General features: G+C 45.0%; 1 long non-coding RNA gene across 1 annotated transcript in view; it reads left to right on the top strand.

Annotated features, from left to right (window-relative positions):
• Nucleotides 1–243: 243 nt before the first annotated feature.
• LOC131382015 (uncharacterized) overlaps nt 244–23,349 on the top strand; it is a 38,195-nt gene continuing 15,089 nt past the window's right edge. The window contains exons 1-2 of the long non-coding RNA XR_009211161.1: nt 244–367; nt 9,231–9,487. This is a non-coding gene — a long non-coding RNA (uncharacterized LOC131382015). The remainder of the gene's footprint in view (nt 368–9,230; nt 9,488–23,349) is intronic.

The following is a 23,349-nucleotide window of genomic DNA, read 5'->3' as shown; positions in this document are numbered from 1 at the left end:
ACCTCGTGATCCACCCTCCTCGTCCTCCCAAAGTGCTGGGATTACAGCTGTGAGCCACCATGCCCGGGCTGGACTTGTAGATTCTTACTAGGAAAATTCATATCCCCCACTTCTCATGTCTGCATATGCTAGGACTGCAACTGGAATATTTTTGAGCTCTTTAAAGGCCCTACCTCATAATGGGGGGTCAGAACTTCAACATGTTAATTTGGGTCGGTGAGGGGCACAATTTAGTTGGTGATATCTACTATCCCACAGATTTAAACGACACACCGCAAACATTCATCTATGTCTCCCTCAGTTCTGAACTAGGTAGAAAATGAAAATAACATTTTTCAGGACACCAAGACCCTTCACATAGACCAAGGTAAGGCATATGAATTTAATTCCAAATACAATAAGAAAATTTCAGAGTTTAAGCAGAAAAGTAACACAATCTGATTTATAAGGATTACTCTGGCCATTGTGTAGAACATCTATTTTAAATTACTAAGTCTTTTTCAAGCCTATGTGACAAGATTGTTCTAAGTGCCTTAAAATGGTATGTTTTGTCCTCACTACCACTCTATGAGATTATTATCCTCATTTTGCAGAGAAGGAAACTATGATTATTATCCTCATTTTTCAGATAAATAAACTATGATTCAGGCAAGTGAAATTACCTCCCTAAGGCCACAGAGCCACTCTCTGCCAATGCCAGAGTTCACACCCACTATGTTTAACTCAGTTAAATGTGAACCTGGCATAGAAACACATTTACGCAGTTGCTTCAAAAGTAAGGGAAGATACACAAGAAACTATTAATGATATCTGTCTCTGGATGATGAGATTTTTTTAGGCATGATAATGCAGTGTGAAGAAGTAGCAAATAAAAGTTAAGAGCTTGCGTTGTGGAATTTATAGATAATAATAACTAAACATGGGCATAAGCACGACTATTTTCCAGGCACTATTCTGAGTGTTTCACAGGTGTGAGCTCCTTGGATTCTCAGAAGAGATCTGCCTGCCCTGGAAAGTCCATTCTTTTTTTTCTAATGAACCTTGCTGGGATAAGTTATGTTGTCCTAACAAGACAGGATAGAAATACTACTGCTACCAATTATATTAATATCAGCTATTAGCTATGAGAGAGCAGGTACTATTATAAGCATTTAGCCGTATTAGCTAATTTAATCCTTGCAACAGCCCATTGTCACTATTAAGATCCCCAGTTTTAGGCCAGGCGTGGTGGCTCACGCCTGTAATCCCAGCACTTTGAGAGGCTGAGGTGGGCGGATCACAAGGTCAGGAGTTCAAGACCAGCCTGACCAACATAGTGAAACCCCATCTCTACTAAAAAAAAAAAAAAAAAATAGAAAAATTAGCTGGGCGTGGTGGTGTGTGCCTGTAATCCTAGCTACTTGGGAGGCTGAGGCAGGAGAATGGCGTGAACCTGGGAGGTGGAGCTTGCAGTGAGCCAAGATCGCGCCACTGCACTCCAGCTTGGGTGATAGAGTGAGACTTCGTTTCAAAAAAACAAACAAACAAACAAAAAAAACCCTAGTTTTCAGAAGAGGAGCTGAGGCATGTGGCTATATGGCTTGCCCAAAGACATAAAGTTAGTAAGTCGTAAAAGAAGATTTTGAACGAGAGTGTGGTTCTAATGTCTAAGCACACTTCAGTCTACTGGGAGAGAGGATTTGAAACTCGAGTCAGCCAAACCAGTTGGGTCCTTATCCTCTGTAACAGTTGAACCAGCTGAGGCATAGGGAGATTAAGTAACTTGTCCAAATGAGCAGGTCATAGAACAAGCCGTGCGACTCTGGGCAAGTCACCTAAGCTCTCTTGGTCTTGGGCTCATTAGTTGTAGAATGGGTAAGTGATAATATGCACACAATAAGTCTGGATGATAATTAAATGACAGGCTGGGTGCAATGGTTCACGCCTGTAATCCCAGAACTTTGGGAGGTAAAGGCAGGTGGATCACCTGAGGTCAGAAGTTCGAGACCAGCCTGACCAACATGGAGAAACCCCGTCTCTACTAAAAATACAAAATTAGCCAGGCGTGGTGGCACATGCCTGTAATCCCAGCTACTCAGGAGGCTGAGGCAGGAGAATTGCTTGAACCTGGGAGGCAGAGGTTGTGGTGAGCTGAGATCACGCCATTGCACTCCAGCCTGGGCAACGACAGTGAAACTCCGTCTCAAAAAAAAAAAAAAGATAATTAAATGACATAAATATACATAAAGGTCTAGGCTTATGTCCTGCCATATAGTTGGTGCTCAAAATAGTTTCTATTGATAGTTTGAGTCTTAAAATGAGCATGTATTCCTTTAAAACCTGCAAAAACAACAAAACATTTATATTTTGAGTTGAACCCTAACATGTCATTTCTCTGAGCAGTGAGACTTGAATGCATTTAATAGAGCATGACATTCTCTCACTATATCTTCATCTCTCTTGGATTTTTATTTCCTCTGACCAATTTTAACACCTGCCCTCCTGACATGATGATTGATTTTCCCGGCAGAGAAGACAGAGACAAAGAGGACTAAGGTTAGGGGTGGTGCTTCTCCTGTGGGCTTCTTGTACCAGACTAAAAATAGCTTTTTCACACATCTGTGCTGCTTGCAGGCTTTTGTTTCCTGACCCTCTTCAAAAGGACTCCAGCCTGCTTGCCCCACCTGTTCACCATTTGGACACATTCTCTTTGTGTCCTAACTCTCAGAAGAGCTCACCAAGAGAGCACATTGACCTCTTTAGACAACAACCCTCCCTGCCTCTCTCTGTCCTTCCTCACCAGGACTATTTATACCTTTTAAACAAGATTTCAGTCTTGAAAAGGGCATTTTCTGGCACTCACTGTCTATTCACTTATTTCATTCATTTAAGCAGCATGCCCCGAATGCACCCTGTGATATTTGCCAACATGACTTCCACTACTAACAATGGTAATAGTCGCTTCCATCTTGCCAGCGCATACGATGTGGCAGATGCTGTGCTATGCGCTCTATATGCATTCTCTCGTTTAATCCCCTAAAAACTCTAGGATGCAGATACTATTACTGTACTCCATAAATAATGGGGGAAAAACCTGAGACTTAACTCAGTGAAGATTAAGTAACGTAACTGAGGTTAGATAACTTCCTTGAAGCCATAGCAAGTGGCACAGCCATCCACTTTTCTCGATCCCACTTTTGTCTCTCTGGTTCAGGCCACCACCCATCCTCTGGACTAGTTTATCAGCCTCCTAACCGGGCTGCCAGCTCCAGCCTTGACCCACTGCAAACTATTCTCTACAAAGGCACAGTAAAGTTTTAAAAACACATGTCAAGCTATTCCCTTGCTTAAAACCCTCCAATGACTCCTCCCTTCTCTAGGATAATGTGCTAAGTCCTTGTATGGCTTTGAACCCTCAGATCTCGAGCCTTCATTTATTTCCCATATTCTACGTTCCAGCTATTTTGGACTTTATTTGTCCCCAGGCCTTCCACTGTCTGTTCCCTCAGCTGTAACACTCTTCCTTGCCTTCCAGTGTCATCCCTGGAAGAAAATTAAGGCATCTCTCTTGCTTCCCTGCCCCATAATTCCTCCAAAAGCACATAAATTCCTCAGTAAATTCATGCATTTATAAAGTTTCTATTACATCATTTATTTCATCACAACCCCCTACAGATGAGGGAGCTGACCTCAAGCAACCTGCTCAAAATCAGAGTTCTAGCAAGAGGCAGAGGTGGGATGCAAATGCATATGTCTCTCTGACTCCAGACACTGTGATCTTTCCTCTGATCTTTGTTGCCATGACGTTTTTTGAGGTTAAAAACAACAGTAGGTAAATGAGTCTGGAGGGGTGAATTGTCAATGAGGCTGAAATTAATCCAATCAGCGAGGGGAAGGGAATCTTATCCTATGCCTTTGGGGGTGGGAAGATCAGGAGTTGGGCTTCAGTGGCAGAGTGGGTTTCTGCTTTCCAAATTAGGGTCTTTTCCTTGCCTACCTTTGTGTGGCTATAAACATAGAAGCTGTTTTATTAACGCCCTTGGTAAAGCCCAGCAAGATGATACATCCTTAGCAACAAAGGGTTAGCTGGGGCCAGTCCTATGGAGTCAGAGGCTCACAAGGGACACTTGCAGGAGAGCAGAAAGGAAATCCACCAAGGAAGCGGCGATCCTGAGAAACCAAGGTTCCAGAAATGGGCTTCAGAGGATTCTTACCACCTCTCCCCCATCTCTCCTCAACCCAGCCCTCACCCATTCACTTGGGGAAATTAGGGAGGTTTGATAATAACTACAACCAGCTCCTCCTAATTAATTGTCAGGTCTCAAAAGTCACTAGCGCCTAGTGTTATAATAAAAGGCTTAGTGTCTTTTATCTGTCTTGGGCCCCACCAAGTTTAGCATTCTTTAAAGCATGCTCAACACACATCATACAGCTTGATCTTTATATAAGCCTCCTAAAAGCAGAGCTTTTTTGTTTACCTCTGCCTCACATGGAATTTTCCCCTTTGTTGTTTTTATTATCTAAGCAATACATATTTATTATGAAAGAAATAGGCCAACAGAAAAACAATGACTCAAACCACCATCAGCTTGGCATTGTGACTGATGACCAAATCTGCCACTATAGCAGAATGCCAAAAACCTCCCGCCAGATGGTAAACAACTTGAGTAGAAGAACCATGTCTGCAGCCGTGCATGGTAGGAAGGCACGGATTGGGGAGTAGCCCCAGCTTGGACTTGGACTTGGAACCAAGTTCTGCGCTGTGCGAACTGTGCAGAAATTCTTACTCAGACTGTTGGAACAATAAGGACATCTGTTGGCCCACATAGCAGGAAGCTTCAGGATTGCCTTTATCCAGTGGTCTCTGTGATGCTCCTGGCCATTCCTACCCCTGCACCAGTGTCACGCACAAGCTTATTTTGAGGTGGCTGCAGCATCCCCAGACCTCAAATCCACACACAGCAATGTCAGAGGATCAAACTGGCTCCTGCTGATGCTTTCTCCAGAGAGAGAGGACAATATCTGCAGAAGCCCCAGAAAATTTCCCCTTGCACCTTTTTTATTCAAATGGACTCTTATTTCTGAACTAATCCCTACAGCTGGCAGGATGCTCTGTACTAATTGGCTTAGCTTGAATTCTCCCACTGGAAATGGAGATGTGATTTCTGTGACTAGCTCACATTAATCAGGTCCCGCCCCTGCAGATGGTGTGGGGTAGACGTTGCAAAGTCAACAGCAATTGTCTGGCCTTGAACATGTTATTTAACTCCTCTGAGCATCAATGTCCCCACTTAGAAAATGGGAATAGTCAGACAGTTTTGGTGGTGGACAGTATCTGAGATAATTTATGTGAAATGACAAAATTCGATGCTGAACACTTAGGGGATGAGTAAGTGTGTTAGTTCACTTTGTGTTGCCATAAAGGATTCCCTGAGACTGGGTAATTTACAGAGAACAGAGGTTTATTTGGCTCACGATTCTACAGACTGTGCAAGAAGCATGCTGCTGGCATCTGCTTCTGGTGAGGGCCTCAGGAATCTTATAATTATGGCAGAAGATGCAGGTGGAGCAAGTGGTGTCACATGGCAAGAGCAGGAGCAAGAAGGAGAGGAGGAGATGCCAGGCTCCTTTAAACAACCAGATCTCCAGTGAACTCATTACTGCAGGGAGGACACGAAGCCATTCTTGAGAGATCTGCCCACATGATTCAAACACCTCCCACTCCCACTGGGCCCCACCTCCAACATTGGAGATCACATTTCAACATGAGATTTGGAGGTGGCAAACATTGAAACTATATCTGTAAGTGAATAAATGTTTGATAAAATCCATTAATTAATTAATGGTTCCTTCAGGTAGCAATAAGCAAATAAAGGTACATTTCCTCATCCCCTTCTGGCTGGACCTTTTGGCAGGGGATGACTTAAGAAGGTCCTTGAATCAGGCGTGGTGGTGCATACCTGTAGTCCCAGCTAGTCAGGAGGTTGAGACAGAAGATCACTTGAGCTCAGGAGTTCCAGGCTGCAGTGTGCCATGATCATTCCTATAAATAGCCACTGCACTCCTGCCTGGACAACAGAGCCAGATCCTGTCTGTTAACTTTTTTTTTTTTAATTTAAAAAAGGAAGTCCTTGAAACAGAGTTAAGCATGTCAAAAGTTTGCCAGAGAAAGCCCTAACTTTAGCAACCAAACCTGGCTTGTTAGATGGTAGAGAGATGGGGCTCTGTGTTGAGATTTCCTGGGTTTGAATCCAGAACCTTCAACTTACTGGCCAGGTGACCTTTGAAATGTGACCTCCTCTCCCCAAGCCTCGGTTTTCTCCTCTGTGAAATGGGTCAATAAAAGGCAACTTTCATTAAACACAATGTATTGGACAGACATTATTTTAAACATTTCACAGGTAGAATTTTATTAAATCCTTTCCACAACCTCATCAGCTCGACACTTTTATTACCTCATTACAAAGATAAGAAAATTGGGTCATGGGGAGGTTAAGCTACTTGCCTAAATGTGGAGCCAGGACCTTAACACAAATAATGTAGCTTCAGAGCGTGCATTCATAATAATTAAATTCTACTGCCTCTCAGTAATAATAGCAGACACCTCAGGGGCTTTTTGTGGTGATAAATGACACAATACATATGCACATATGCAATGCTCAGGAGGCTTAGCAACAGTAGTGTAATTGCTAATAATAATATTAGTAATTATTATTATTACTATGTGGAGGTAAATGATATTTCCACATAAACTCAAAACTTCTACCCCATTGTGAGAAAAATCTTCAGCATAGATTTGATGTACTTACAGGATTCTACTAGTTCCCCTGTTCCCAAAGAAAAACTTCAGCTTTCCCCTGATTCATCCCCCATCCCCCATCCCCCATCCCCCATCCCCCATCCCCCATCCTTCCTGCCCCACTGTGCACAGGGATGAGGCTGCTCACCCAGGTCTCTGTGCCTCTGCTCAGGTCATTACTTGTGGTAGAACAACAGCTCTTTTCCCACCGTGCTCATTGGCAAACTCCTTTTCCTTCTGCAGAAAAACCACTCCTTCTTCTATGCCCTGGGGTTACTGGGGAGAGCTCTCCACTAACTTGAGCTGTAATCACTTTCAGTTGCACGTGTCTGTCTCCCTCGTGGTGCTGGGATGGAGCACTATGTCTAGCCATTTTTCTTTCTCCAGTGCTTGATACAAAGCTGGCATATAATATAAACTCAGTGAATGTTTGTTGAATGAATCAGTGACTCACAATTAGGATGAGTACATACTGAGTACTGAGTGTATATCAGGAAGCACCCTAGGTGCCTTATGTGCTGCATTACAGTTACGGTTACAAACAGCACACATGTAATTTAGATGAAAAGAGAGGGAATCTATAGAACCATAGAACCTGATTGGTGGTTATATAGCGTTTGCTTTATAAATATGTAATGTAGTACATTTTATTCAGTCTGCCGTTTTGTTTTATTCATTTTCTGCATGCATGATGTCTCAAATTTTGCTTATTTTAATTCATTTTTCAAGCTTCAAACTAAAAAGTTGATGGCAAAAAAAAATCCCAATGAGAAAATCATAAAATTAAATAAAGCCTTTTAAAAATATTTATTTATTTTAGAGACAGGGTCTCCCTCTGGGGTACAGTGGCACAATCATAACTCACTGCAGCCTCAACTTCCTGGGCTCAAGTGATCCTTGCTCCTCAGCCTCCCTAGTAGCTAGGTCATCTGGTATGTGCCACTGTGCCCAGCTCATTTTTAAAACTTTTTTTTGTAGCGACAGGGTATTGCCTTGTTTCCCAGGCTGGTCTCAAACTACCAGCCTCAAGTGATTCTCCGGTTTCAGTCTCCTGAAGTGCTGGAATTACAGGTGTGAACCACTGTGCCTGACTAAATGTAGCTTTTTAAGTGATTTTTTTTTTTTTTGAGACAAAGTCTCGCTTTGTAATCCAGGCTGGAGTGCAGTGGTGCGAACGTGGGTCTCTGCAGCCTCGACCTCCTGGGCTCCAGCAAGTCTCCTACCTCAGCCCTGCAAGTAGCTGGGATTACAGGTGCATGCCACCACTCCCAGCTAATTTTTGTAGAGATGGGGTTTTGCCATGTTGCTCAGGCTGCTTCCAAACTCCTGAGCTCAAGCAATCTGCCTGCCTCAGCCTCCCAAAGGGCTGGGATTACAGGCATGAGCCATTGCGGCCCAGTGTGATATTTGGAAATATTAGAATATGTCATTAAATCTTAACATTTGTTTTAATTGTGGCTTAAAATGCAAATGTCATTAATAACTGTTTTTTAAATGTTTGAAAGACATTTTGGAAGTGCTGACTGTGGTGAATCTGAGAGAGAGAGTATCATTGAAATAGGACCTGAACTCTTCGGTAATGATTTAGTCTCTTACTCTTTTGCATTAGAAGTATTTTCAGTTCAGTGGCCCCCATCGCTGCGTGTGAATGGTTTTTCTCTTAAGTATGGGGAAACTTTGGGATGAAAACCAACCCTGAATTATTCTTGCTGTCTGGGAAGAACTACATGTACATTAAAATGTTAGATCATCTGAAGAAAGTAAATTTCAACCTCTGTAATCATTTCTTACTGGCCTCTTTCTCAATAAAACTTCACTGAGATGGGAAAAATCTATCTGGTTGGTGCAAAAGTAATCGCGGTTTTTGCTATTTAAAAGTAATGGCGTGGCTGGGTGCAGTGGCTCACGCCTGTAATCCCAGCACTTTGGGAGGCCAAGGTGGGTGGATCACCTGAGTACAGGAGTTCAAGACCAGCCTGGGCAACATGGTGAAACCCCATTTCTACTAATAATACAAAAATTAGCTGGGCGTGGTGGCACATGCCTGTAATCCCAGCTACTCCGGAGGCTGAGGCAGGAGAATCGCTTGAACCAGGGAGGCGGAGGTTGCAGTGAGCCGAGATCATGCCACTGCACTCCAGCCTGGGTGACAGAGCAAGATTCCGTCTCGAAAAAAGAAGAAAAAAAAAAGGAATGGCAAAAACTGCAATTACTTTTGTACCAACCTAATGGTAACAGAATTGAATTTCTAGCTGAGGCCCACTCCCACCTGGACTCTTGTGAACTGTTCCTCATTCTGAGCTACTTGTCTAGATCATTCATTCAGGGCTTAGCAAAGGAGTTTGTGTTGTTGGTCAGCTTTTTGTTTTGTCCACCTTTTCCACTCATACTCTCACCTGCTGGAAAGTGAGTTCCTGAAGAAACCCTGTCTTTTTCCCTTCTGTATCCCCAGCCATTTCCCAGATGCCTGGACAGCAGAGGTGCCCGATCAGTGGGTGCTGATTGAACCAGACTCAATGAAGCAACGGCTGCCATAGGCCACGTCGGAATTCCTTTCTCCACCGTTAACAGCTCACATCGTTTAGGGCCTGAGAGTGAGTTTGCGGAGCTGCTTGGACAAACCAAAAGAAAGCCGGGGCCAGAAAGAAACTCAGACATCATCTGGGCTTACATTTTAATCTTGAAACTGAGAAGAGGGAGACTCAGCGGGTAAGGGTATCATTCATTTGACGTACCTGGTAAGCAATGAAGTTGAGACTAACCCTAGTGCCACTTGGCTTCCAGCCCAGGCTCCTTCCCCTTTGTCACCAGGCTTTCCTGCTCCGAGGGAAGTATGCCAGCCACCCCTCTTATACTGGCACAGAACGTTTCCAAGCTGTGAAGCATCGTGCCACCTCCAGGAAGAGGAGCCTGCTCCCAGCCTGGCTTAGGAGAGCTTATTTTTCACTTACAGCTCCTGGCAATAAACAACTCAGGCGCAACGGGTTGTTTCTTACAAGGAGCAGCCGTGCAGTGATTGCTCCACTCTGAGGGTCTGACTCAGCCCTTCCTCAGCTTCTGGGCTTATTTTAGCCCCACGTTTCTGGAGGAGGAAACGAGAACATGATCGAGGATGCCGTGGGAAGAGCCTGGGGCCCTCCAGTTCTCTCGGGGAGCCTCGGGAAGCTCCTCACAGTTTCAGCTACTGTAGAAATTCACAGCCAAGGGCTCCTACAGAATTGGGCTGTCAGCCTGGCCAGCCTGGGGGGTGGGCCCTGCTCTAAGAAAGCCTGCCATTTGGAAATAAGAATTAGAGCAAAAGGATACATTTGAGGTTGATTATTGACCTGGGAAAGAGTTTCTTTCCTTTCTTTACTAAATGTGGGATAGTAGAAAGAACAAGTCTAGGCCAGGCGCGGTGGCTCATGCCTGTAATCCCAGCACTTTGGGAGGCCGAGGCAGGTGGGTCATGAGGTCAGGAGTTCGAGACCAGCCTGGCCAACATGGTGAAACCCCGTCTCTACTAAAAATGCAAAAAAATTAGCTGGGCGTGGTAGCACATGCCTGTAATCCCAGCTACTTGGGAGGCTGAGGCAGGAGAATCGCTTGAACCCAGGAGGTGGAGGTTGTGGTGAGCGGAGATAGCACCACTGCACTCCAGCCTGGGTGACAGAGCAAAACTTTATCAAAAAAAGAAAGGAAGAAAGAGAGAGAGAGAGAAAGAAAAGGAAAGAGAAAGAAAGAAAGAAGGAAGGAAGGAAGAAGAAAGAAAGAAAGAAGAAAGAAAGAAGAAAGAAAGAAGAAAGAAAGAAGAAAGAAAGAAAGAAAGAGAGAAAGAGGCCGGGCACGGTGGCTCACGCTTGTAATCCCAGCACTTCGGGAGGCCGAGGCGGGCGGATCACGAGGTCAGGAGATCGAGACCACGGTGAAACCCCATCTCTACTAAAAATACAAAAAATTAGCTGGGCATGGTGGTGGGTGCCTGTAGTCCCAGCTACTCAGAGAGGCTGAGGCAGGAGAATGGTGTGAACCTGGGAGGCGGAGCTTGCAGTGATCCGAGATCGCGCCACTGCACTCCAGCCTGGGCGACAGAGCGAGAATCTGTCTCAAAAAAAAAAAAAAGAAAGAGAAAAAGTCTACTGAAGTCCCAGCTTCTATTTATGAGCCATGAAAGCGGGCTCGAGATGCACCTTTCTGAGACTGGGAACTGTAGGGGAGGAGCCTTGGGCTGGGTCTTGAAAGACAAGGGAGGAAGGCAGAAAGGTTGTTATAGGCAGAAGAAGAGGTCTCTGCAAATGCCTGGAGATGTGAAAATGCATAACGTATTCAGAGAATTGTCTGGAATGGCCTCAGCCAAGTCAGACAGGGAAGATAGATGGGATCAGTGGCAGCCTCCCTCCTCTTCCTATAGCACCTCTTGCATATTTCTGCTCACACAGTTGTGCTTAAATCACTCCCCTTACCTGAAGGCTTTCCCAGTTCTCTCCAGCTACCAACTCTTCCCATTGTCACTCGCATGTACCCCATCTCTCCAATGGAGCATTTCTTGCTGCCCTGGGCCACAAGTTCCCCTCCACAGGCCTCTATCAGCATTTACCATCAGTGCAGCTCATTTAGCCCCTAGCCCTTGCTCTGTGTGACTAGTAATACTTTCATCTCCAACAGAAACAGAAATCATTCATGTATGAGCTTTCTTATCCTGTCTGTCTTTACTCTTGCTTTGTGTTGATTTTCTATTGCTAGGTAACAAATAATGGCAAACTTAGAGGTCCAGAGCAACTCCCACTGATTAGCTCACAGTTGTATATAGGTCACAGGTCCAGCAACGGCATTGCTGGGTTCTGTTTGCAGGGTCTCACAAGGCTGAAATCAAGGTGTCAGCCAGCCTGTGTTTCTTTTTGGATACTCTGGGGAAAAAATCCATTTCTGTAGTAGTCTGTTTTCACGCTGCTGATAAAGACATACCTGAGACTGGGTCATTTAGAAAGAAAAAGAGGTTTAATGGACTCATGGTTCCATGTGGCTGGGGAGGCCTCACAATCATGGCAGAATGTGAAAGGCACATCTTACACGGTGGCAGACAAGAGAGAAGTGAGGGCCAGGTGGAAAGGGTTTCCCCTTATAAGACCATCAGATCTCTTGAGACATATTCACTACCACAAGAACAGATAAGGGAGACCACCCTCATGATTCAATTATCTCCTCTCACAACACATGGGAATTATGGGAGCTACAATTCATGATGAGATTTGGATGGGGACACAGCCAAACCATATCAACTTCCAAAATCATTAAAGTTGTTGGCCAAAATCAGCTCCTTGAGGTTGTAGGACTGAGGTCCCTGTTTCCTTATCAGGGGCTTCTCTTACCTCCTATAGGACACCCACATTCCTTGCCACATTGTCCCCATGGACAGCTCGCAACATGGTTGTTACCTCTTCCAGCCCAGCAAGAGCACATCTCTGACTCCTTCCTCAGTGACCAACCTGAGAAACACTTCTGCTTTCAAAGAGCTAATTTGATTAGGTCAAGTGCACCTTGAATGATCTCCCTTTTTTTTTTTTTTTTTTTTGAGATGGAGTCTCGCTCTGCTGCCCAGGCTGGAGTGCAGTGGCCGGATCTCGGCTCACTGTAAGCTCTGCCTCCCGGGTTCATGCCATTCTCCCACCTCAGCCTCCCGAGTAGTTGGGACTACAGGCACACGCCACCACGCCCGGCTAATTTTTTGTATTTTTAGTAGAGACGGGGTTTCACCTTGTTAGCCAGGATGGTCTCGATCTCCTGACTTCATGATCTGCCCAACTGGGCCTCCCAAAGTGCTAGAATTACAGGCATGAGCTACCTCACCCGGCCGAATGATCTCCCTTTTTAAAGTGAATGTGTCATCTCACATAACCTAATCACAGGAATAATATCCATCATGTTCACAGACCCAGGGATTATGTAAGGCATATACACCGGGGGGCAGAGGGTGGGGAGATCCTAAGGGATGTCCAAAAATTCTGCATACCACAACCTCCAAGATCCTTTCTATGAAGGAAGAAGTTTTTTCTTTCGGGGTCTGTTTCTGACTCTCCCTTGTTATCCAGGAAATGGGCAGATTTCCACCCAGACACAGTGAGAAATGGAGCCAGATTTCCTGTCCCAAGAGATTGCAAGGTGTGGAAAGGGCTGGGAGTGCAGGCTTGTAGAAAGGAAATAGGGGTGTGAGGTGCAGTGGCTTACGCCTGTAATCCCAGCACTTTGGAAAGCCGAGGAGGACAGATCACCTGAGGTCAGGAGTTCAAGACTAGCCTGCTCAACATGGTGAAAACCCGTCTCTACTAAAAATACAAAAAAGTAGCTGGGCGAGGTGGCAGGCCCCTGTGATCCCAGCTACTCAAGAGGCTGAGGCAGAAGAATCACTTGAACCTGGGAGGTGGAAGTTGGGGTGAGCCGAGATCACGCCACTGCACTCCAGCCTGGGCAACAAGAGTGAAACTCCTTCAGAAAGAAATAAAAAAATGAAAGAAGGAAGGAAGGAAGGAAGGAAGGAAGGAAGGAAGGAAGGAAGGAAGGAAGGGGGGCCCAGGTGTGGTGGCTCACACCTGTAATCCCAGCACTTTGGGAGGCCAAGGTGGGCAGGTCACAAATCAAGAGATCGAGACCATCCTGGCCAACATGGTGAAACCTCGTCTCTACTAAAAATACAAAAACAATAGCTGGGCGTGGTGGTGCGCGCCTGTAGTCCCAGCTACTTGGGAGGCTGAGGCAGGAGAATCACTTGAACCCGGGAGGCCGAGGTTGCAGTGAGTTGAGATTGCATCACTGCACTCCAGCCTGGTGACAGAGTGAGACTCCATCTCAAAAAAAAGGAAAAAAAAAAAAAGAGAAAGGGATTGGGGCCTGTGAACATCAGGACTGGAGGATGAGGAAGGAAAGGGAAACAGCTTGTGGGCAAGAGGATGGGCATGTGAGAGAGGCAGGGCTTGGCTACCATATGAATGGGAAATGGAGAGAAAGAGGCAGAAAAGAATCACAGATTTCATTTCAGGTAAACATTTGGTAGGAAAAAGAATGAGAAAGGAAATTGGAAGGAATAAAACAAAAAGATTTTAAAAGCACTGCTTTCAGTTTTAAATTGCATCCTTTGGGACATGCTTTGAAAGGAACCCACAGAAACATAAATTTGCTTTGAATAATGTTGGCTGCTTGCTGTCTTTCCTTGAATGTGACATTGTGCAGGGACTGAGCCTGGTGACGTATCTTCCTATTGCACATGTAGGTACCTTATCTGCCTGGTTAGGCTACAAGCAGGGTTGCCCTATAACGTCAACTGAAGCACCAAGCAGCAAGGTAAAAGAGAAGCATTTATTTTCATAGGAATGTGTGCCATCTAACATCGTGAGACTTCTACTTCATTTATTAAACACAATACTTAGAATCTCATTCCCAAAGACCCACGCCAATGCCAGACATCTGAGAATCGTGTCTCAGAGCCCTTCAAGGTCAGGAACTGTGTCTTGATCATATCTATTTTTCCTAGTTCCTAGCACAGAGGAGAAAAGGAGCCTTGCAATAGAACCTATTTGATTAATAAATATAATAGATAGCATGCATAGATTACTTGCAAAATTTCAGATAACATCCTAAGATATTGTTTTTTTTTTTTTTTTTTTTTTGAGTCGGAGTCTTGCTCTGTCACCCAGGCTGGAGTGCAATGGTGCTGTCTCGGCTCACTGCAAGCTCCGCCTCCGGGTTCATGCCATTCTCCTGCCTCAGCCTCCCGAGTAGCTGGGACTACAGACACCCGCCACCGCACCCGGCTAATTTTTGTTTGTATTTTTAGTAGAGACGGGGTTTCACCGTGTTAGCCAGGATGGTCTCGATCTCCTGAACTTGTGAACTGCCCGCCTCGGCCTCCCAAAGTGCTGGGATTACAGGCATGAGCCACCGCACCCGGCCAAGATATTGTTATTTTCCCTGTTTTGATTATGAAAACTGCAACACAGAGAGGTTAAGTGACTTGCTCAAGATCACACAGCTGATAAATGCTAAATCCAGAAATTTAATATAAGCATTTAAGTGTTTAGTCCATGCACCTGCCATAAGTTATGAACATCTAGTAAGGAACGGTGAGGATAATATACTGCAGGTCTTCTACCTCCAACAGCGAAATAAGACCACGAATGGATGTGAAAGAAGTTAATGCGGGCCAAGCATGTTGACTAACACCTGTAATCCCAGCACTTTGGGAGGCTGAGGTGGGCAGATCACCTGAGGTCAGGAGTTCCAGACCAGCCTCACCAACATGGAGAAATCCCATCTCTACTAAAAATAAAAAATTAGCCGGGTGTAGTAGCAAATGGCTGTAATCCCAGCTACTGGGGAGGCTGAGGCAGGAGAATTGCTTGAACCTGGGAGTCTGCCTCCCAGGTGGCAGTGAGCTGAGATTGCACCATTGCACTCCAGCCTGGGCAATAAGAGCGAAACTCAGTCTCAAAAAAAAAAAAAAAAAAAGAAGTTAATGCAAAAGCTCCCTGGGCACTATGTATTTTCTAGAAGCACTGGAGAACAAGATGCAATCTCTAAGCTCTTGCTACTAAATGGTGGTGGTGAACCAGCAGCATCGATTGCCAGGGAGCTAACTAAAAATGCAGAATGAATGAATCTGCGCCTAATGAATCATTCCACACTTAATGAATCAAACTCTGCTTTTTGACAAGATCACCAGGTAATATATGTACACATTAAACTTGAGTAGCACCACTCTAAAAATATTACCTAGACCAGTACAGTCCAATAAAACTTCCTGCAAGTTGGAAATGTTCTATCTCTACACTAGTAACTAGCCACATGTGGCTATTACACCCTTGGGCCACATGTGGCTATTATGCTCCTGGGCCACATGTGACCAGTACAACTGAGGAAGTGATTTCTTTATGTTATTTTGATAAACTTAGATTTATTTATTTATTTAATTTTTTTTTTTTTTTTTTTTTTTGAGATGGAGTCCCGTTCTGTCACCTAGGCTGGAGTGCAGTGGTGCAATCTGTCAGCTCACTGCAACTTCTGCCTCCTGGGTTCAAGCGATTCTCTTACCTCAGCCTCCCGAGTAGCTGGGGTTACAGGCATACACCACCATGCCTGGCTATTTTTTTTTTTTTTTTTTTTTTTTTAGTAGAGATGGGGTTTTGCCATGTTGGCCAGGCTGGTCTCGAACTCCTGACCTCAGGTGATCCACCCGCCTCAGCTTCCCAAAGTGCCGGGATTACAGGCGTGAGCCACCGCACCCAGTCAAGCTTAGATTTAAATAGCCTCATGTGTCTAGTGGCTACCATTTTAGATAGTACAGATTCTAGATTTATTGTTCCCCTGTGTTTATCTGTGATCCAATAATCTCTGTAAAGTTTTATTAAGAGTCTAGTCTTGAAACAGCTGTTATGGAAATGCAGTGGAGGATTGTGTGTCTCTTCCTGACTCAGGCCAGAGCGTCATAGGAAGCACAGAATCACAGCACTGAAGGCATTTCATGATCTGGCCAATCCTGTTCCCTGCCTGGTACACCTATGTGCCTCTTCAGCAATCTGCATTTTCCTATGCTTACATATTTATTGTCATCCTCTGGTTACTCAACTATATTCAATGCCAACTGCAAGCTGTCCAAGCCCACAATCAAACCTTATTAGGAAACATAATATAACCTTCAGGATGCCCTCAGCCATAAGTAAGAGGAAAGGAAACGTTCACTGGAACACGCCTTGCCCACCTTCTTATTTTAAATTAGCATCGTCGCCGGGCACGGTGGCTCAAGCCTGTAATCCCAGCACTTTGGGAGGCCAAGGCAGGCGGATCACCTGAGGTCGAGAGTTTGAGACCAGCCTGCCCTCATGGAGAAACCCTGTCTCTACTAAAAACACAAAATTAGCTGGGCATGGTGGCGCATGTCCGTGATCCCAGCTATTTGGGAGGCTGAGGCAGGAGAATCGCTTAAACCTGGGAGGCGGAGGTTGTGGTGCGCTGAGATCACACCATTACACTCCAGCCTGGGCAACAAGAGCGAAACTCCATCTCAAAAAAATTAATTCATTCATTCATTAACTTAGCATCCTCCTCTCCCACACTCCATAGTTATTTTCCATGCCTTATTTTGCTCTGTACCATTTCACACATATTCAGAAGGATAAAAAACCTTTTTCCTCTACCCTCCTAGGTTCTCTGGCTGGGACCCTGCAAATTAGACTGACACAAAATAGATTAAGAGGAGAGAAACAGAGTTGATTAACACATGGGAGAAACCTGATGATGAGTAACTCAAAGGGGTGGTTAGAATTTGGGCTTATGTAGCATCTTAAAAAAGAACAATAAATTTGTAGAGAAATGATCAGACAAAGGATAATGTTCTAGGCCTCTTAGGCCTCCAAGGTTGGCATCTATGGAAGGTAAGCATATGGGGAAACTAACAGTGCGAAGCTTGTTTATTCAGTTCCAACTTGGTTCTCACTTTCTGTCCTCTTCACGGCCATGAAACTTCCCTGGAGAAGGTGCAGTGGGGGGTGGGATTTATAACAGTCCTCATTCCTCAGAACTTTCCACTTTTAGTTAGAGAAGGCCAGCTCTAGGAGGGCTTCTTTCTGCATCTATTGAATCACAAATACCTCCAGCTCAAAGTAAGATTTGTGCCAAAAACATACTATTTTTTATTTTTATTTTTTAATTTTAATTTTAATTTTTTTTTTGAGACGGAGTCTTGCTCTGTCGCCCAGGCTGGAGTGCAGTGGCGCAATCTTGGCTCACTGTAAGCTCCGCCTCCCGGGTTCATGCCATTCTCCCGCCTCAGCCTCCTGAGTAGCTGGGACTACAGGCACCCGCCACCACGCCTGGCTAATTCTTTTTGTATTTTTAGCAGAGACGGGGTTTCACCGTGTTAGCCAGGATGGTCTCGATCTCCTGACCTCCTGATCCACCCGCCTCGGCCTCCCAAAGTGCTGGGATTACAGGCTTGAGCCACTGTGCCCGGCCTTTTTTTATTTTTTAAGTTTATTTATTTAATTTTTGAGACAGGGTCTTGCTCTGTCACCCAGACTGTTGTGTAGTGGTGTGCGATCATAGCTCACTGCAGCCTCAAGCCTCAAGTGATCCTCCCACCTCAGCCTCCAGAGTAGCTGGGACTACAGTCATGTGCCACCACGCCTGGCTAATTTTTTTTTACTTTTGGTAAAAACAAGATCTCACCATATTCCCAGGCTGGTATTGAACTTCTGAGCTCAAGAGATCCTCCTGCCTTGGCCTCCCAAATTGCTGGGATTGCAGGTGTAAGCCACTGTGCCTGGCTTATATATTTTCTAGCTTATTTGTATGGCCTCATTTCAATAAAAGTTTTATGAAGTCAAGTGCTAAGTGTTTGAGATAGAAAAATGGACATTCCAAGGGTTTCACGTATCCAGTTACATAGTAATGGCTACCATACAATTAAGTTCTTGAGATGTATGCCAGGGCCATTCAAAGGACTGGACAAACATATCATTTAATTTCCTCAACAACCCTGAGAGAGCTGTGATATTATACCTGTCGTTTTAGATGAAGAAACTGACAGTCAGAAAAAGTACAACCACTTTCCTCTTATTTGACCTCAACTGTTAATTCTTTAATTAGCTATAGCCATATTAGAAATAATTAGGATAACAAAGCTCTCTTAATAGGAGGCACTGGAGCTGATAATGCTAATATCCAGAGAAAGGGAGCTAATTATCTTGGAAAGAGGTGTCTTCAGAGGCTACTAAGATACAGCACTCTGTACTGACTTACGCTTTACTTGGGGAAAAATCAAATTAAACTTGATTGTCTCTTCTGCTGCTCCTTTTCTCCATATTAATAGTTTAATCTGCATGGTGGGTGTTGGATGTGCACCTTACAGCTGTTTATAGCAATTGGTGAAGTACTTAACATTTTAAAGAAATTAACTGTCTGGTGAAGAGGACTCCAGAGGACAGAAGGGCAAGATACAGACAGGATGTCTGATAATTCTGCCATTCTGGGGGAAGGAGAATAAATGGACTCGCTTTCTCCTGGTTCTCCTCCAGGCTTCCTGACCTCTCTCATTTTCTTTTGCTATTTTTTCTTTCTTTGCTAATCCCCTGAATGTAGATGTGCCCAAGGCTTATCCTTGGCCATCTCTTCCTCCAGTGCTGTGTTTCCTCCGTGGGCTATCTCATCCATCTGGTGTCTCAGGAGGCAAAGTAAGGGGGCCCAGGTGAGGAGCATAAAAACCCCAAGACACCCAAGGGTGGGATTTAAACATTCACTCGCTCTTTCCTTTTGGGTGTGTGTGTGGAAAATCCTCCAATTCCAGCACAAGAAGCCTCTGGGGAGTTATTTGGGGTTCCCCAGTCTTGCCCAGATTAAAACTACAGCCAATCCTCTGCAGTAAAGAACTCAGATTTGAACATATCCAGTCATCGAGTCAATAGGCCCAGATACTTTAAAAATGCTCCAGATCAGCCGGGCCTGGTGGCTCATGCCTATAATCCCAGCACTTTGGGAGGCCGAGGTGGGCGGATCACGAGGCCACGAGATCGAGACCTTCCTGGCTAACACGGTGAAACCCCGCCTCTACTAAAAATATTTAAAAATTAACCAGGCATGGTGGCGGGTGCCTGTAGTCCCAGCTACTCGGGAGGCTGAGGCAGAAGAATGGCCTGAACCCAGGAGGCAGAGCTTGCAGTGAGCCTAGATCGTGCCACTGCACTCCAATCTGGGTGACAGAGCAAGACTCTGTCTCAAAATAAATAAATAAATAAACAAATGCTCCAGATCCTCCAGAAGTCTCCAAAAAGAATGAGTCCAGAAGCCCCAGAAGAGTTCCTTGGAGATACCCTGGCTTAGCCTGTCCTCTAAGTCTGGATGAACTGACGAAATGTCATGCATGAGTAACTGATGGAGATGCAAGTTTCCATTGTTAAAAAAAAAAAGGAGCCTGGATTGAACCCAACATACCGAGAGAAGCAGAGCAAAAAGAGAGTGAGATAAAGCCTTGATTACACCATTGGGACCCCTGGATCCAGCCATGCTCAAAGCAAAACTATTCTAGGATTTCCCAGTAGTATCATCAATATACTTCAAAAACCCTATTGCTATGGTGGCTCTTGCAAACTCTACAACAATTGCTATGGAAATAAGCCTAGGCTCATCTATTGGAGATATTTGGCCCAATCATCTCCATCTCCCCAGCTAATAGCCAGTACCAACTGTCAGACATATAAGTGAGACCCTCCTAAAACAACAAGTTCTCAGCTGACTTGTCAGCTGTGTGAATGAGCCAATTGGACCAGCAGAAGGACTGCCCAAGAGATCTCAAGTCAAAATGCCAACCCACAGAAACATGAGCTAATAGATTATTATTGTTTTAAACTACTAAGTGGTGGGATTGTTGTTATGTAGCAAAAAATAACTGATACACTAGCCAGTTATCCATGGCACTTCCTTTGATACATATAATAATTGTACATATTCAGCACTGTTTTAGGTTGTCTTTCAGAGCAGCTATACAAAGTACTCCTAATCTGAGACTGAGTGTTCCCAGAAGCCATGGCCAGTTTTGTATTTGCTCAGTAATGCACATAGTCTGAAGAAAGAAACTCATTAATAAGTGAATATAACACTATTGATAAGGCTCAAGGCATCTGAGATTACTGGATTCCAAGGGCAGTCTGAACCCTGGGGAATACTCAACTGGAAAGTGTGGTCCAATATTTTGCAAAATCCCCAAGGAATTTTTAAAAAGATTTCCAAGGACCACAAGTACAAGCAACAAATATCCAAGTGCTTTTCAACTTCCACTTGTATCATATTTACTACGGTCTCACTGATCAATACAAATCACGTGGCCAAGGTTATATTTTAGGAATGAAGAAATAACCTCCACCTTTTGATGAGAAGAGCTGTAAGGTCCCCTTGCAAAGGCGTGAGAATCCAGGGATAAGAAGAATGTATGCAAAAATAAATGTTGGGCCGGGTGCGGTGGCTCATGCCTGTAATCCCAGCACTTTGGGAGGCCAAGGCAGGGGGATCACTTGAGGTCAGGAGTTGGAGACCAGCCTGGACAATATGGTGAAACCCCATCTCTACTAAAAATACAAACATTAGCTGGGCGTAGTGGTGCATGCCTATACTCCCAGCTACTTGGGAGGCTGAGGCAGGAGAATTGCTTGAATCTGGGAGGCAGAGGTTGCAGTGAGCCGAGATCAGACCATTGCACTCCAGCCTGGGCGACAGAGTGCGACTTCGTTTCAAAAAAACAAACAAACAGGGCAGGGCGTGGTGGCTCACACCTGTAATCCCAGCACTTTGGGAGGCCGAGGCGGGCGGATCACGAGGTCAGGAGATCGAGATCATCCTGGCTAACACAGTGAAACCCCGTCTCTACTAAAAATACAAAAAAATTAGCTGGGCGCGGTGGCAGGCTCCTGTAGTCCCACCTGCTCAGGAGGCGGAGGCAGGAGAATGGCATGAACCCAGGAGGCGGAGCTTACAGTGAGCCGAGATCGCGCCACTGCACTCCAGCCTGGGCGACAGAGCGAGACTCTGTCTCCAAAAAAAAAAAAAAAAAAAAAGAACAAAATAAATGTTGAATGCTAAATAACTAATAATTAGCTTCATCAGTTACTTCCATGTTTCCTATCTCAACTACCTTCAGAAATTGGGTGTTACATCCTTTTTTTTTTTTGAGATGGAGTTTAGGTCTTGTCGCCCAGGCTGGAGTGCACTGGAATGACCTTGGCTCATTGCAGCCTCTGCCTTCAGGTTCAAGTGATTCTCCTGCCTCAGCCTCCAGAGTATCTGGGATTACAGGCATGCACCACCATGCCCAGCTAATTTTTGTATTGTTAGTAGAGACAGGGCTTTACCACGTTGGCCAGGCTGGTCTCAAACTCCTGACCTCACATGATCTACCCGCCTCGGCCTCCTAAAGTGCTGGGATTACAGGCATGAGCCACCACGCCTGGCCTGGGTATTATCTCCTTTCTACAAATGGGGAAATAAAACTCAGAGGAAAACAGAGTGGAGTAAGTGGGACTTGTTTCAAAAGAGCCCGTAGGTTAATTCTATGCCTAGATGCAGGAAGTAAAACCCCACAGCTGTCAAGTGAGAGCAGGATCAACGATCCTAGGGGAATGGGGGTTCCAGCTGGACTCCTATGCTCCAAAACTCACTGCTAGGAAGGTCCTGAATTAGTCATGAACACTCTGGTATCAAACACACGGGTAGGTCTATTTAAAGCTAAGGGGCTCAGGGTGAGCTGAGAACTGCAGAGGACACACTACTGGGAAGCTCAGGCACATCGCGGGGAGGAAACAATGGTTGAAGCCACATCTTATTCTCTGTGACCTCCGTGCCTAGCACAGGACCTAGCATAGATGGGGCACACAGCGAATATGTGTATATTGGGATAACTTATTCTTTCTTCTTTCATTTATTCCTTCATCATTTAATGGGCACTTTTATGCGCCTTTTATAGGCAGTGGCAATGCACAGACATGTAAAGCCTAGTGCTGTGGGTTGAATTATGTTCTCCTCCAAAAAGATATTTTTGAAGTCTTAACCCTCCCGCTACCTGTAAATAGGACCTCATTTGGAAATAGGGTCTCTGCGTATATAATCAAGTTAAAATGAAATCATATTGAAGTAGGGTGGACCCTGATCCGGTGACTAGTGTCTTTATAAGAGAAATGAGAGGGAGATTTGGACAGGACACAGTGACACAGGAAAGGAAGCCACATGACAACAGAAGCAGAGGTTGAAGTGACACAGCTGCAAGCTAAGGAGCAATAAGGATTGCCAACAATCATCAGAAGCTGGAAGAAGCAGGAAGGATCCTTCCCCAGAGCCTTCAGAGGGAGCATGGCCCTGCTGACACTTTGATTTGAGCACTTCTAGCCTCCAGAACTGTGAGAGAATAAATATCTGTTGATTTAAGCCACTTTGTGGTAATTTGTTACAGCAGCCCTAGAAAAGGAATATAGACCCCGTGGAGGAGATAGATGCGTGAAAAGAACGTTGTAATACGATAAGCCAAGAATAATACAGTGCAAAGTGCAATGCAATGCAAAATGCTATAAGAACACAGGGGATAGGCCGGGCACTGTGACTCATTCCTGTAATCCCAGCACTTTGGGAGGCTGAGGCAGGCGGATTACGAGGTCAGGAGATCGAGACCATCCTGGCTAACATGGTGAAACCCCATCTCTATTAAAAGTACAAAAAATTAGCCGGGCATGGTGGTAGGTGCCTGTAGTCCCAGCTACTCGGGAGGCTAAGGCAGGAGAATGGCATGAACCCAGGAAGCGGAGCTTGCAGTGAGCCGAGATCCGGCCACTGCACTCCAGGGTGGGCAACAGAGCAAGACTCTGTCTCAAAAAAAAAAAGAACACAGGAGATAGGCCGGGCACAGTGGCTCACGCCTATAATCCCAGCACTTTGGAAGGCCAAGGCGGGAGGATCACCGGAGGTCGGGAGTTCAAGACCAGCCTGACCAACATGGAAGAAACCCTATCTCTACTAAAAAATACAAAATTAGCCGGGTGTGGTGGTGCATGCCTGTAATCCCAGCTACT

The sequence above is a fragment of the Hylobates moloch genome, unplaced genomic scaffold (assembly GCF_009828535.3).
Source record: "Hylobates moloch isolate HMO894 unplaced genomic scaffold, HMol_V3 SCAFFOLD_19, whole genome shotgun sequence".
Classification (NCBI taxonomy): domain Eukaryota; kingdom Metazoa; phylum Chordata; class Mammalia; order Primates; family Hylobatidae; genus Hylobates; species Hylobates moloch.
This window is presented reverse-complemented; position numbering and strand designations above follow the sequence as displayed.